Source organism: Ixodes scapularis, unplaced genomic scaffold (genome assembly GCF_016920785.2).
Source record: "Ixodes scapularis isolate PalLabHiFi unplaced genomic scaffold, ASM1692078v2 PGA_scaffold9__187_contigs__length_104089568, whole genome shotgun sequence".
Taxonomy (NCBI): domain Eukaryota; kingdom Metazoa; phylum Arthropoda; class Arachnida; order Ixodida; family Ixodidae; genus Ixodes; species Ixodes scapularis.
This window is the reverse complement of record NW_024609884.1, coordinates 66,560,724-66,575,342: the sequence shown is the minus strand read 5'-3', so window position 1 is coordinate 66,575,342 and position 14,619 is coordinate 66,560,724. Positions and strand designations below refer to the sequence as shown.

The following is a 14,619-nucleotide window of genomic DNA, read 5'->3' as shown; positions in this document are numbered from 1 at the left end:
CAAGCGTACTAAGCAGTGGGGAAAGTGGAGATTCTAAGCAGCGCCAGCGGGAGCGTCGGGAACTAGGCGAACTAAAAAGAACTAAACAAGCAAAACAAAAAGTGGCGCGCTGGGGCAGGAGAAGGTGAGCTGGTCGCCCATTATAGAGTTGGTCGTGGTTTTAGCCACAATGAAAAAAACTTAGAATGGGCAATTATTCGTCACACGTTTATAGACTACTATAAAAGTAATAGAGAAAGAACTAAAGCACTGCATGGAACTGAAATCTCTAGGCCCAACCTAGCCCGGCAGACACACGGCCCAAGCATAGAAGGTTTTCCTAACCTTTTGCTTATACTGCACAATCAACAGCAAACATTTAAAAAAGGGACAGAGCCCATTTGTCAAATACCAATTCCTCACTCGATAATTGGTGTTGGCAATACCTCTAACAGTGCAGACATGGTCAGAAGAAACACAAGCAACGAAGCTGCAACCGAACAATACGTACTGCTCCTCAGGCAGTAGGTGCGGGAAGTGATAAAGCAAGGAACCAGTCAATTTTTTTTGCTTACCACGACAAATTTTTTATTTCTGTGTCGCCACAGATGGTACTTACTGCCTTTACGCTGTTGTTTCAAGTGGCCGGCTGAGAGAATAATTACTGTCCGATAGTGGGCCTTCCGATGTTGGTAGCGCCAGTTGATAGGAAGAGGCATTATACCCCGTTGCAGGCTCAGGAAAGCATAAAAAGCTCCTCCTGGAAAGCCCTCCACTCTTTCCACCATAGCAGAGAAAATGGTACAGAGGAGGGACTCGTCTCCTCTCCACTGTTCGCTCTGCTCAGTGGAAAGGGTGGGTGGCTTTGCAGGAGCTTGTACTGCTTTTCTGAACCTGCAAAACAGTATAACGTTAATATTTTATTCTACCATGCGGTGACGCTCCTTAAAATAAATGTTTGGCATCGCTTTGACCAGAGGCGTAGCCAGGGGGGGCTGTTCAAAGGTTGAAACACTCCCTCAAAATGTCAATGTTTCTCTTTCCCCTTTTCTCCTTTCCGGTGTCAGTTTGCGTGTGTTTCATTATTTTGTCAAGGCAATAAAAATTACGAGTTTCACTTTCTGTTCCACGACCCACTACGGCGATGGGCCGGACCCATAACATTCCAAAGCAAAACGAAGATGACGACACTGTCCGTGGACTGCGTGAAAAAGCACGTCCGGCTCCAACTCTCCGAAGAGCTCTCACCGAACGCAGCCGTGTAACCGAAGCCTTTCTTCAAGCTCGCAGGTGCGAATGGCGCAATTCCCGACGTCGCAAAAGCCGCGAAATCCCAACCTCAGAGGACGCTGGCCTTGCCTCAGAGAATGCAGGCGGCTTGACTAAAGTCCCTATACACCAACTCATGTTTACAAACAAACCGGAGCGCCCGAAGCGCCCCTAGCGGACGCCACCGGCGCCGCGCATCGCGATGGGGGTGTGGGCAAGAAGCTCTCCGTCGCCCATAAACAAACCATGTAAATGCGATGTTGTCGGCGTCGGTGTGAGTCCCCGCACTCTTTTTGACGTTGAAATTGTTGATTCTACGTCCTCCTAACGATATCTGACTACTTGAGCGGCGTCAGCGAAATTACCGAGGCTCGTTACACCGCAAAACTTCGCGTGAATCATCTGACATGCGGCGATTCATTCCGCGTGGACGCTGCAGAATGTACGTTAAAGCCTGATTCACATGATGAGATTTTGCTCGCAATTTTCAGTAGCGACGTCGCTCAGACTGCAAAAGCGCGAACTGTAGCTGAGGTGTCGACGTCGACACTGAAAATCGCAAGCAGAATCTAACCAAGTGAATCAGGCATAACAAGTCGGTGATGGCCTCTGGTAACAATGATCAACATGTCCTTGTATTTACTGTTTACGTCCCAGCCTGCTTACCAACCTTCAAACTTAAGTCTTTTGAGGCCTGCACTTACTTCTTATCGCAAGTACCGGGCCCACGTTTGGTCTACGGGCCGGTGTCCTCTCAAAGAGCAGACGGCAAGCAGAAACGTTTGAAAGAGCAGACGACAGTTCGAACGATCAGGCGGCCGTTTGAACTTGACGACGCACTGAACATAGTCCGCAGGTGGTCCGTAAAACTTGACGATTTTTGCGGCGCTCATTTTGGAACAAAACAAATAAATTTGATGACCATAAGTATCCGTGAATTCAAACCAAAATGCTTCCCGCCCAAGCAATCGTGGTCCGACGGCATCTGGATTTCCTTTTCCATGGCACATATCCGCGTTCTCGGTCGAACCGAGCGCATAAAAACTGACCTTCAAATCTTTCTCGACACTTTTGGTATAGCCCCAGTCGCAGCATTTTGACGAGAAGGCAGGTTTTTTTCTGGTTCCTTTCAAAACAACGCAGGAATACATGTCTCACATGGGCACTTCCGCCCACAGCCCCGGACCGGAAGTGCGTCCGACGTGCCACCACCGCGGCGTGACGTAACAGAGATGAGTTCGTGTATACCCTTTGAGTCTGAAGGACTCGACGACAATTTCAGGGCAGCAAACCCTACAATGAAAACAGGACAACAAAATGACAAACAGCTCAGCGTTTTTTTTTTCTCTTGTTTCCGTTTTGTTTTTCTACTTTTTGAGAGTTTACTAGCCTGCACTCCTTAATTTTTTGTAGTACACCAACCAAAATGTAAAAGAAAAAACAGCCCCCTTAAAAAAAAGACTGAGAAGAAAAAAATATTTTTTTTAAACAGTCTGGTTTGGGACATGTATGTAAAAAAATTAATTTGATGCAAAAAAAAAATTTTTTTTAGAGCAATACTGATGGTGAGATTTTTTTTTTTTAATTCTGAGTGCGAAGTCTTTGACGTCAGAGCGTTACACGGAGAACTGGACTGAAGCGAACACGCCAAATAAACTGAGTGCAGAAGACTGATGCTGCCACCATCTATGTTGTAGACAAGGTACCAACCTTTAACCAAAACTATAGACCGTTCCATTAGGGTCATAGCAGAGAGGGTAAAAGAGGAAAAAAAAATGCACCCCCCTCTCACCCCGCGTGTCGTCCGCTCCTCCGAGTGGGCTGTAGCTAGCGTCCGGCTGGCGTGCAAACTCTGTTTAAAATCGCGTCATTTTGGAACTTTCAAGCGCAGATGCACGGATTTTGGTATGCCAGTTATTGTGTAATACTATGCTAGATAAAAAGACTCACAGGGTCCAATTGCGCTGTTACCTGCGTGCAAATAAAAAACAAAAATAGGGAAAACTATGTCAGATTGGCCGGTCTCTTTGGCGAAAAGATAATCCGGTTGCTGTACCTTTTTTACTATACAAAAGTTTGTACTGGTGTAGGCCTTTAGCAACCATGAGTGGAAGTCTGAAATAATAAATAAAACGTGCTCTCCTGCCGCAATACAAGCAGTAGTTGAGGGTAGTACTGCCGGCTGACTCAACTGCTATTTAAGTAATGGAAAAAAGATATGCTAGTTGATCATTTAGCAAAATAGAACAACAGAGAGCTATAGGTTAATTTTGGAGTAGCCAAAACTATTCTAAGAACGCAAACCACTTCATAACGGCAGCCACGAGCGAGAATTCGATGTTCGGTAGAGCCCGCCGATACAGCCCAAAGATGGAGAACGGCAACCTCCCGGTTTGTCGTCTGCTAGCGGAGTCGGGCGCGTGCCCTCTCTCTCGTTTTACCCCGCCGAACTTCCCAGATGTGTGGAGAGGGCGCTGCGGTCGAACAAAATGGTGCCACCCAGAGAGCGCTAAATGGAATGGTCTATAGCGCCTTTCTGTTCAGAGTGATGGGTGGGAATGCAAGAGTGCAGTCGCTACCAACGTTTATCTACTAAAGTTGGTCGCTGCAATCTGTAGATTTTATTTGCGATGACTTCAAGCAACTCGGCTGTCATAGAGATAGTTACAGACGGCGTAAATTTCCGCAACCAGCTGTCTACAAAGCAGCTGGTTGCGATCTCTTTATAACCACTTACACTGGAAAAAACTGATGATGCTGTCCAAGCAGAAGCTTGATCCGTTTGAGCATGGTATTTTGCATGAACCACTGAAAGGGTAGAGCTTAAAACTAGTCTGTTGCAGTATCCAACAAAACTTTTCGTGGGACTTTTGACTTAAATCGTCGTTACAGTTGGATCAGATTTTAGCCTTGGTGAGAGCGTCGAGAACGAGAGCTTTCTCAAATAAAATACGACAAGTCAAGACAGCTGACGTAGATAAATGTTAAACATCATGACGTTGCCAAAGCCTCGGGTAAAGTCATTATGTTTAGTTTTCTCTGATGCTTATTGGGCAGTCACAGGTTTCTGCTGGGGGAGTTTTGTCGTCAAATGTTCAATTTTTCACTCGCACATGGATGGTGATGAACATCTCAGGGGCGCTGATGCGTTTGTTCTGAGCATTTCTTTACATGGTATATTTCAGCGTCTGTACGGCAACAGAGCGGCTTAAAACCTGCAAATAAAGCTTGGTTTGTCAATTGCTTCCTCCATGAAATAGCAGACGCTCACAATTCAAGCTCGCGTTTAATTGCATTGCCTGCAGGACGCAATTTCTATCAGAAAATCTACTTTTTTTTTCCTTTCGGTTCCGCGACACATCGTAGCAAACGGACCCTTGTCGTCTGCTCCCGCTTTTTGTCGGAGCGAGTAATGACGGAATTGCATTTCGGCACACCCCCGACTTTCTCGGTGCAGCGAGTGCATGCATCCGTGGGGTGCCAGCGCTGAAACTAACTCGAATGAAGAGTGCAACCACTTGTGGAGTGGCAGCTGAAACGAACCCGCTCCACGCTGCAAGGGGGCACGCGTGCCGTGAAACTAACTCGCTATAAATCTCGTCTCGCACCATCAATATTGCTCTAATTATATATATATTTTTTTTTTTTGCATAAAATTAATTTTTTGACACGCATGTCCCAACCAGACTGTTAAAATTTTTTTTTTTTTCTTTTTATAAGTTTTTTAATAAATAAACGTTTGAAAAAATGCATGTTTGCAAAGTTAGGAGAAGCAAAATCCAGAGAATCGAGGGAAAGGTGCAAAGGGAAGGACGATTTTTTAAAAATAAATATTGACAACAAATTTACATAAAGACAAATTTATTACATTTATATTCCACTGCTAATGCTAGCGAGATGCGGCTGGGCCTCGCCATCATTGCAGCCGTTTGTTGCGACGGCAAAAATACCCTCAAGTGTGAGGAAGGGGGGAGGGGAATTAGTGTTTTCCGGAAGATTTTCCTGTTAATCGTTCAACCATACAAATTGGTCAAAATTCAGGAGTCTCCCAAGTAATACGGGAGACCTCGCAGGTATGAAGAGACAGAGAAAAGTGGCAGCATATGCACTGTGGAAGCAACTTTGGAATGCTCACTGTTACTTGGTTTCAAAGCATACCTAGTAGACTTCTTTAATCACTGCAGTGGGTAATGTTTACAGCCTTCCATTCAGCACGCGAGTCGTGAAAGTAACAAGTTCAATATTGAAGCTGCCGCTTGATGCTTTTTTTCAATAATGATTATTGACCTACAACTTCAATGTGTCATCAAGGTCTCCAACAGAGTCTGCACATTCACGTCTTGCAGCATCGTCCTCCCTAGGCAAGAGTGATGTGGCCAATGACTTCGGTCTCTTATGTCGCAAGCCTCGACTTCGAGCATATCTCCAGCCTGTGCGTAGCATTCGTTTCGTTAAATAACTGCCTGGGGAAGTTCTGGTTTGGACACAGATGTGGAAGGACCGCACCGCTTAGCGAGTCTTACAGTACAGGCAACTTGCCTTTGCCCGGAGGGTATCCTAATGTAAACTGCCTGCTGCAAATCCTGGCCACCATGCCCGTTAGCACCGCTGAAACAGAATGTTCGTTCTCGAGACTCGAAAGACTTAAGTCATACCTGAGATCTTCAACATCCCAGGAGCGCTCGCTAGGGGTTGCGTTTCTAACATTCACCAGAATATCCAAGTCAGCCCCGAAAGTGTCCTCTTGCTTCTTTCTATCGATTGACGGTGGCTTCCACTAAATATTTAGACCCCACAAAATGATAGAAACTGGTCATTTCTTCTGCCGCTTTCTCGTAAAATAACATCGAAGAACGGAAAGAGCCCAAAGCATGACCATTTCTGAAAAATGCAATCCGCGCAGGAACAATGAGCGTGACGCTTCACTTGCTCATTGCTCCGGTGTGCATTGCAGTTTTTATGTTTAATATATTCTAAACTTCACTATTCTCTGGCACTCTTCTGTAGTTTTAGAGCGCAGCTTTTAGGCGCCCGTTTCCGGCTTGAGTGGCGTCGGCGTAACCGCGCGGTGCATTATGGGACGCGTGACGTCACTGATGACATCTTCGGCATCACCATCGTCACTGATGACATAATCGGCATCGTCACTGATGACGTCATTGGCATCGTCACTGATGATGTCATCGGCATGCTCATCGTCATCACCACTGATGATGTCATCAGTGACGTCACTGATGACGTCATCGGCATCGTCACTGATGACGCCACTATGACGTCAGCAGTGATGTCACTGGTGACGTCATCGTCACGTGACCTCACAGGGGTCACGTGACCCCCATGAGGAGACGGCGACACCGCTCGGAGGGAGGAGTAGCAGGCAGGATGAGGAAGTAAGGAGTATACCCTCTCCTCAGTACCCTTCCCTCCTCCTCCTCAAGAGCTGCGCTCTAATTCGGCGTTACAGGGAGTTGTAAACGGCTTTCATTTTTTTAGTCATTGGATACCCGAGTATTCCACAAAGAAGTGTACGCACCATAATATTTTGTCGGCCTGTCTGGACTTTTTTGTTCAAAGCCCATTATTATATTTTATGATTGCGTGTTTTTGTTGTTCACCATTAAAGTTTCCCTTTTTAAAGATTCAACCAACGAGATGTGGCAAGAAAAGGTTGAATTTTGTCTTCTAAAAAACAGGAACAGTAACTAAAATTGTGTTCGTGCAATTTATTTTCCTTTTTTGCATTTTGAACGGTGTGAGCAAAAAAAACCAACCCATGAAAACATTTCCTGGCTATGCCACTGGCTTTAACTAATCATGAAACCGGAGGAGTTTCGATTGTACTGAAAGCTTCCACTAAGTCGTTTCCTCCTATTTTCGTTTAGAATGGGCACCATCCTACAATAATCTACTGGCACCGTAGCTTACACGTTATCAGCACAACAATTCTCATATCTTTGTGCTTCCACAGGGATGCTGCCAGTTCAAAAGAGGCATTGTGCACCAAAAGGTAAAGCCCCTGGATAAAATTCACGCTTGTCATTTCTTACAAGTATAGCCAGACACTGTTGTGGGAATGTGCAAGACGTGTCACGAGCAAGTGCTCCGCTGCCATTCGCTTCCAAGAGCCGCACGAGGCATTCGCCTTGTGCAGTGGCACATTTGACACTACTTGCAAACACAAATGCGTGAAGGGGCTTTACCAAAAAGGCGAGGGTGGCGCCGATGTAGCCAGGGGCAAAGAAAATGCAACAGTCGCAATACTCTCGATGGAGCAGTACTACCAACTTCGAGCAGGAGGTTCCGCAGTCTCCAAGTACTCTGCAGTTACACTGTACCAGAATACAGGGTAGTGTTGGGACCGGTACAGCTCGGCAATGGGAGCCCGTGAGGCTGCATGTGTAGACAGCAATCATAGCACTGCAGTCGTCAAGATGATAGAAAGTCGCCGCGGCCCACCGAGTTTGGCAAATTGTACATCAGGCATTCACAACAGTTTGCAATGCGCCTATCGTGGCACACACAAGCAACCCTACTAGTGATGCGCCAGTGCCATCTGTGGTGATTCCACAATACCACGTGCTTCACCTGAGCTGCTCAGGCCCCAACAATACCCCGTATTCTAGTACACTGTACTACAACACCACCCTCAGACTGCAGTTGCCCAAGGCGATGCCGATTTGCTAGGCTTTAAAGGCAGTGACATAAAAAATAAACATAGGGAAGCGGAGGTCACAAGTCGAGGGAAGAATAAAGTCTTGTTATTCCTTTCCTTTCAATCCATAGGGCAGACAGAGTGCAAGTACCGGGTTGCAAAGAGACAGAGCTGGCACACGGATTGTAACTTTTCGGTTACACATGTGACGTGCAACAAACCCTCAATTACACATTTACTTGTGCAAAGCACGAGTAAATAAATATTTTTGCTTTGCAGAGATACAACATTTTTTGCCATGCTCCATTAATTCCGAATTTAGAACTGTTAAAAAACTTGACCTAAATTATTTAGTTTTATTTTTTTAGATTGGAAATTATTTTATTGTTAAAATAAGAGCTTTGGCTAGACGCGAGACACTCACTTGGTCGAATTACGTTTTAGCGAACGCCGACGTTTCACCGAATGACACTTTAGCGAGAAGGCGTTTACGGGTGGGCCAAGTGGGTAAACATTTCTGTAATGAGCCGCCGCAGACTGCCACTGCGGAGCAGCATAAGCGCAGCGCGGGGGGGGGTTAACACACGCCCCCGTTATTCGCTAAAACGTCGATTCGCTCATGTGATATAGACTTGGACAACATGCACCCCGCCGCCCGATTAAAAGGGTTCAGCCGCATTTTATACAGCACCAGCGTGCACTCTGTTGTTCGAATTCCTTTGCACTATGAATGCACACAGAAGAACTCCGGCGGGCCCTCTGATACCGGTAGCAGCAACCATAGAGTTATTGTAATGTACGTTAGAGGTTCAACTGGCGCTAGTGTCTATGCGACTTCCGTGACGCAAATTGAAGCAGACAGCAAACAGTCTCCTTTTGCGGTGCTCCTGTGCATTCCTATGGGAAAACGCGCGTGCATTTTGTCTTTTCACCGGAAAATAACACTGAACACTTTGGTTGTTTGGGTCGTACCGAGTAGTATGCACCTTGATTAACATTCTAAAAGTGTAATTGCTTTAGTTAGTGCATTTTTCTTCATCAGCGAGCGATGTTTAACTTCACTACATTTCAGACCCAAACGTGTGTTCTGCAGCGGGTATGTAAAAACAAGCAATGATTCAAAGCAAAATTACAATCGAAAAGAATATAGAGTGTGTTCAGGGTTCGCCAGCATTCCGCTGACGCTTATATATTGATAATATGCCAGTCCTGCCATTATATGAAAACAACCCCGTCGTGCATGAGCGGATAAAAACACTCAAAACGTAAAGAATAAGTATGGGCGGTATGAAAGGCGACTCTTCGTATTGTTTACTCCGCCGGGCAGCGTTTATCGGGCACTCGTTCTCAAAGATTTCGAGCGTGCGGGTGATATTTTGAACGTACAACTTCGCACAAAGCAGAAAGAATAAAGCGGTACCTACTTATTTAAAATCCGAATATGTTATGTGGCCTTCAATTTATTTTGATCGTACATGCACGGGTATTTACTAGGGCTGGGCGTCGATTAAAAATTTTAACCCGATTAATCGCCACCCTTTAATCGATTAATTAATTGATTAATAGGTTGCATTCATTTTTATAAATAATATATTAAGAAGAATGCAACAACTCCTCTTGCCTTTGAAGACTTATTTTACTCTCTGTTACATGGCGCAAAGGATATTTAGAATTGAGGATACATATGTAGTTCAACGATCCAAAGGCTCACAAATTTTTGTTCCAGCTCCGAAGACAAAGTTTGTCCACATTCTCCCACAGGAAGTCTAGAAGTCAGGGCGTGGGCGATGATTTCTCCTTTTTTCAGAGAAAGAAACCTCGATGGAGAAGCCGTTGATTGTTGTCTGCGTTTTGGCGGATGGTCCTTGCTGCAGCGGCGTGCATGGGTGCTTCGCTCGTAAATGATACTGAAGCGAACTTACGCTTCCACTGTATGAAAACGGCTTTTTGAAGATGATGCAGTGGACTTCCTTCGAGTTAAAAAACTTCACCGCTGGAGCTTACGTAAAGCCCAAACTTTCCAGTGTGAACTCGTCTATCTTTCAGGCCGAATACTGGAACAAGTAACCATGGCGTCAATGGCGTTGTCAGCTTCCCAGCTTGTTTTTCTGCTTGTTTGTCTTGCCTGGGCAGGATGTGTAATAGATCCTGAACACCTGAAGCCTCATCAATTGCGGCCCCGGCTTGTTCGTCTGGCTCAACATCTGGGCTCAGCAGAACTGTAATGTATATCCTCAAACACCTGACGCTTCCCGATACGAGAATTGAACCTTGCTCATAGCACCTGGCTGGGAACGGAACACCACTCGGGACAGAACTACGGGATACACACCCACAGTGTTTTCTTTAAGGGGGGAGGGGGGGGGGGGGGGGGGGCATGAGTCACCCCTAATTTGGGCAGGTCGTCCAGGATAGAGCCATGCGTGCGTCCAGTGGACTTCTTTTTGAGTACTGATTAAAAAACCGATTAACCGGTTAAAAAGTTTGATCGCGATTAAAGCCTTAATCGATCAATCACCCAGCCCTAGTATTTATTGATCCAGAGTTACTGCGTAGTTCTTGCCGTCTTTCTCGGTTTCCAGATGTCCTTCGTTCGTTTGACACGTATATCCCTCATGCTGAAAAACACCGGCGTCGTGTTCACGCTAACAGTGTCCGACAGTGCACATAAATACACGTACGAAGCTGTTTTAGCACCGTTTTTAATGTAATGAATTTGAAAGAAAAACGCCATAACTGACCAATTATTTTGTCAGCTTGACACGAGAAATGTTCCAAACTACCTAATACGTACGAATTATTAGGGATATTTGCTCTTATGATTGAGCACAGGGAGAAAAACTCACTCACTTTTTCCCACAGAAATGCATTACAGCAAGTCAATTTTCGACTCGTTGCTGTCTGCTTCAATTTGCGGCAGCACACTAGCGTCACTTGAACCTCTAGCGTACATTATAATAACTTTATGGCAGCAACGCCCCATGCGCACGGCACGTGTCAAAGCGGTCAGTAGTTTCGGAATTGCACGAAACCGCTTGTCCTTTGTTACGAGTAGGCGATCGCAAGAGTAGGTCTGTGAACTTTCAGTTGTGTACGGAAACGACTATCTGAAATAGCCTAAACTCGAGAAATACGTGCTGAAACGCTGAAAACGGAAAATTCGCGCAAATTCCAAAGTGCGTTCAGGCTGCTTAGACAACGCCAGGTCGCAACTCCACAAAGTGCTTCTCCAATTCATAAATATATACCGATAACATTAAAAGACCATCAATATACGGAACCAAATAAGCGTGCACACACGCGCATCCAGTGCGTCACTGCGACAACCGAAACCGCTACGCAAGCAACACAACGACCCGGTATGATATTGAACGGTTAAACTTTACTCGCTACAACTTTCGCGAGGGCCTTATTTTGATATGTTCACATCTACGGAAAAGCCACCGCTCTATTCACCTACGTAACGTTGCAAAAGAATGTTGCAGCTTACCAAAAACAATAAAATCTTCCACAGATTCGGTTCTCTGGAATAAGCACGACCGACTTGACAGTTCTGAGGCCAGATTCATAAAGAACCTCTTACCTACGACAACTTAGCTACGAAGTTCGTAAAGTTACGATCATCGTAAGATGAGGCGAGAACGGTATTCACAAACGCGTTCTTAAGTGAGAGGAGGAAAGTTACGACCTCTTACGGAGAAACGATGACTTCCGGTGCTGTTGCTATGGCAACGGCGTCTTCGGCAAAACGAACAACCAATTAGAGAGCTAGGCATAGTTCGGAGCACGTGGATTTTTAATAACAAACACAGGCTAACCACTCGTTGATAGACAGCTCCGTGTATGTCCTGTCCTGTCTGTGTGTAAATGTGTAGTGTTCAAGCTGATTCTCATAAACGCGGGCGACCTTTCCACCACCGGTTGTCTGGGGTTCGTGTCCGTGCAGTGGTATATCGACGCTAACAGGATTTAAACGCTTCGTTGACTGCTACAAACTCGATCGCTACGAAGTCAACACGACTGTCATCGTTGGTAAAAGCCCCGTGCCAGTCGTTTGCAAAGCGACGTAGAAGGAAACAAACCGCCGCGGCGTTTCTCGCGTGCTCGGAAATGCAGGAGTGAGCCGACGTTAAAAAAGATACGTTTGAACTACGAGAGTGTCAGCAAGAGTCACGCAAATACCTGTTCACACTCTGAGCGGACGCGTGCGTTTCATCGAAGTGCTGGATTCAGACTGCGTTTCGGTAAGCGCTTCGGGACCGATCTTCTACGATTGCAACTCGATACTGACGTGACACTCGGCAAAGAAAGGTTGGACCGGCATCGCGTAGCTCCCACAAACTGATACAGCTCGACAGTTAAAAATGGCATACTGATAACAAAGTGTACATACCGTGTTGCGAAGGTAATCCATACGGCGTTTATTTGAGCTCTATATCACACAAAACAGGGAGATAGAATCGAGGAGTCCCTTTTCGACGACAGCTTTCGTCACCGTTGCCTCGGAAAACAAGGTGATCGAGATGATAAGGGGAATCGGTTGACCTCTGAAATTTAGTTCAGCTATCAAACTATTCATACGGGGAGGGTCCACAAGGGTCGCGCGGGCATATTCCATTCAGCAAGCCAGCCGGTCGTGGGCAGACGGTCTTGGCCAAGGACCGTCTGAGCAATGCTGCGCCGGAACGGGTCGGAGTGCCTGCTAGGCCTATATATTCTGTCGAGCTCGCTTGGTCGGTGGGATCGTCGCCTTTGTTGCCTTTTCCGGGTGTCTGGATCCAGCGTTCATGTTCGTCGTGGTCGGTTTCAAGTACTTCTTCATTTTTTTCTTGCTGCTTGAAGTCGGGACGCACAAGAAGAGCAGGCAGAAAAATAAATGTCCGTTGGGTCGTCGCGACCGAGCAACTGAGCGACGTTGTCGGCCATGTTAATTTGATCGTAGAAAGTGCGTAAGACAGCTTCGGAGCTGTCGTAGGATTTTGTCGTAACCTGCGCAAAAGTTACGACAATTTCGTTTCGAGAATACGGATTTTCTCTCAAATTTGTCGTACGCATTTTTTTCGTCGTAAGTTCGCTTTGAGAATCTGGCCTCTGACACTTCGACAACTTCTCGCACAGACCCGCGGAAGAAATGCGCGGTGCGAATACGGATGGCGCCACCAGCGCCACCGGGACAACTATAAAGCTACGGGTGGGTGGAAAGGGGGAGGGGAGCTGACGGCTCTTGTTCCAGACTGTTATGGTTTCGGTTTCGGTGTTGCTTTTGTTGTGACTATTCTCCTCCTCTCCCCGGAAATGGGGGAGGAGGAGAGCCTGCGTGGACGCGGGACGTACCTTCCACTGCATTGCCAAGAAAAGTTGTCGCGGAGTATAACACGCTTTTGCTCAGGGATGCCGCGAGCTTTTTTCGATTCGAAGTTCGATGATCGAATAAAGCGGTTCGGAAGGTTCGAAAGATTTTGCATTTCGAACTTTCCATATCGAGAAATTCGACGGAAGTCGAATTTTCGAAATTTATTAAACTATGAAGTTCGACGCTTTTCGAATTTTCTACCTTATTACGCTGCAGAATTCGATGCTTGTCGAACTTTCCAACTTGATAGACCGAAAAATTCGATGATTTTCGAACTTTCGACCTTCTTGTGCTTCTTGCACTGAAAAGGTCGAAGCTTTTCGAACTTTCGACTTTCTACGCTAAGAAGTTCGATAATTTTCGAACTTTCGAACTTATTCGTCTAAAGAATTCGAAAACTGTCGAACTCTCGATTCCTGAAAAGTCAAAAGTTCGACGACCTTCGCACTTTTAGGGTAAAAGTTCGAAGTTCGTCGAACTTCGAAAGACCGGCGGGTGGATTCATTTGGATTCAAGCAGTGAGGTACATTTGGGTACATTCGTAATTTTTTTTTTTTTTTCGCAATTTTACATGGGGTGCCGCATTCCTTGCGAAAGACAATGCCGTTTATTTCAATCATCTGGCATGCTTGGTTTTAGAAAAATAGATTCCCGAAGGAGCGAGGAAGGACGACGGGTTTTTGACAATTGTCGTTTGTGTCATATTTGAAGCGCGCTATAGCCGAAGCTATTTATGGCAGAGATGTTAAACTTTTTAAGAATGATCTATATATAGCCTAGGTGAGTGTCATCTTAAGATATGATTATTGTTGTTCAAGACTGAGTTTCGAACAAATATCCAAACATGTACCTACGGACAATTATACCCTAAACTTGGTAATTTTTTTCGCCTAGATTGTTTAGGGTATCGCATTTAAATTAACACCAGAGACAGTACATATCATTACCATCTGTAGAATACAAAATAATGTATTTATTGTTTTTTTCACGTTGAGGAATAAATTAACTCATGGGGGAAGATTTCTAAAATTGTTCAAGTTCAGCGCGTCATAAAATTTTTTTTCTTATTTTACGTTCTTGGGACGTGTTTCTTTTGACCTGTACACATTTCGGTAGGAGAAACTTGTTTCATAGTTCTGGGCTTCTGAATATGCAAGAATACAACACTTCCGGCGGGTTCTTGATAGTTTTTTTTTTTTTTTCTCTTCTTATTTTTGCATTTATTGTTATGTTTATTTATTGATTATTTTTTACCAATGGCGCAGTTATTTAGGTCGAAAAGACATAGCTTTGAACTTTCGAGCCACCAAGCATGTGACGAGTAGTGCCTCCTGACAACGAGTTTCTAAAGGCCTGTTCACACATG

At 45.4% G+C, this 14,619-nt stretch overlaps 1 protein-coding gene across 3 annotated transcripts in view; it reads right to left on the bottom strand.

Annotated features, from left to right (window-relative positions):
- Positions 1-13,041, bottom strand: part of LOC8052080 (ADP-ribose glycohydrolase ARH3) — an 83,014-nt gene extending 69,973 nt beyond the window's left edge. For 2 of the 3 annotated variants that reach the window (XM_029969225.2, XM_040501614.1), the window contains exon 1: positions 11,391-11,451. The gene's annotated coding sequence lies outside the window, so the exon portion shown is untranslated. Of the gene's footprint in view, positions 1-11,390; positions 11,458-12,995 lie in introns of those variants that run through there. The other variant, XM_040501615.2, reaches the window with a different exon arrangement.
- Between the last annotated feature and the right edge of the window lie 1,578 nt (positions 13,042-14,619).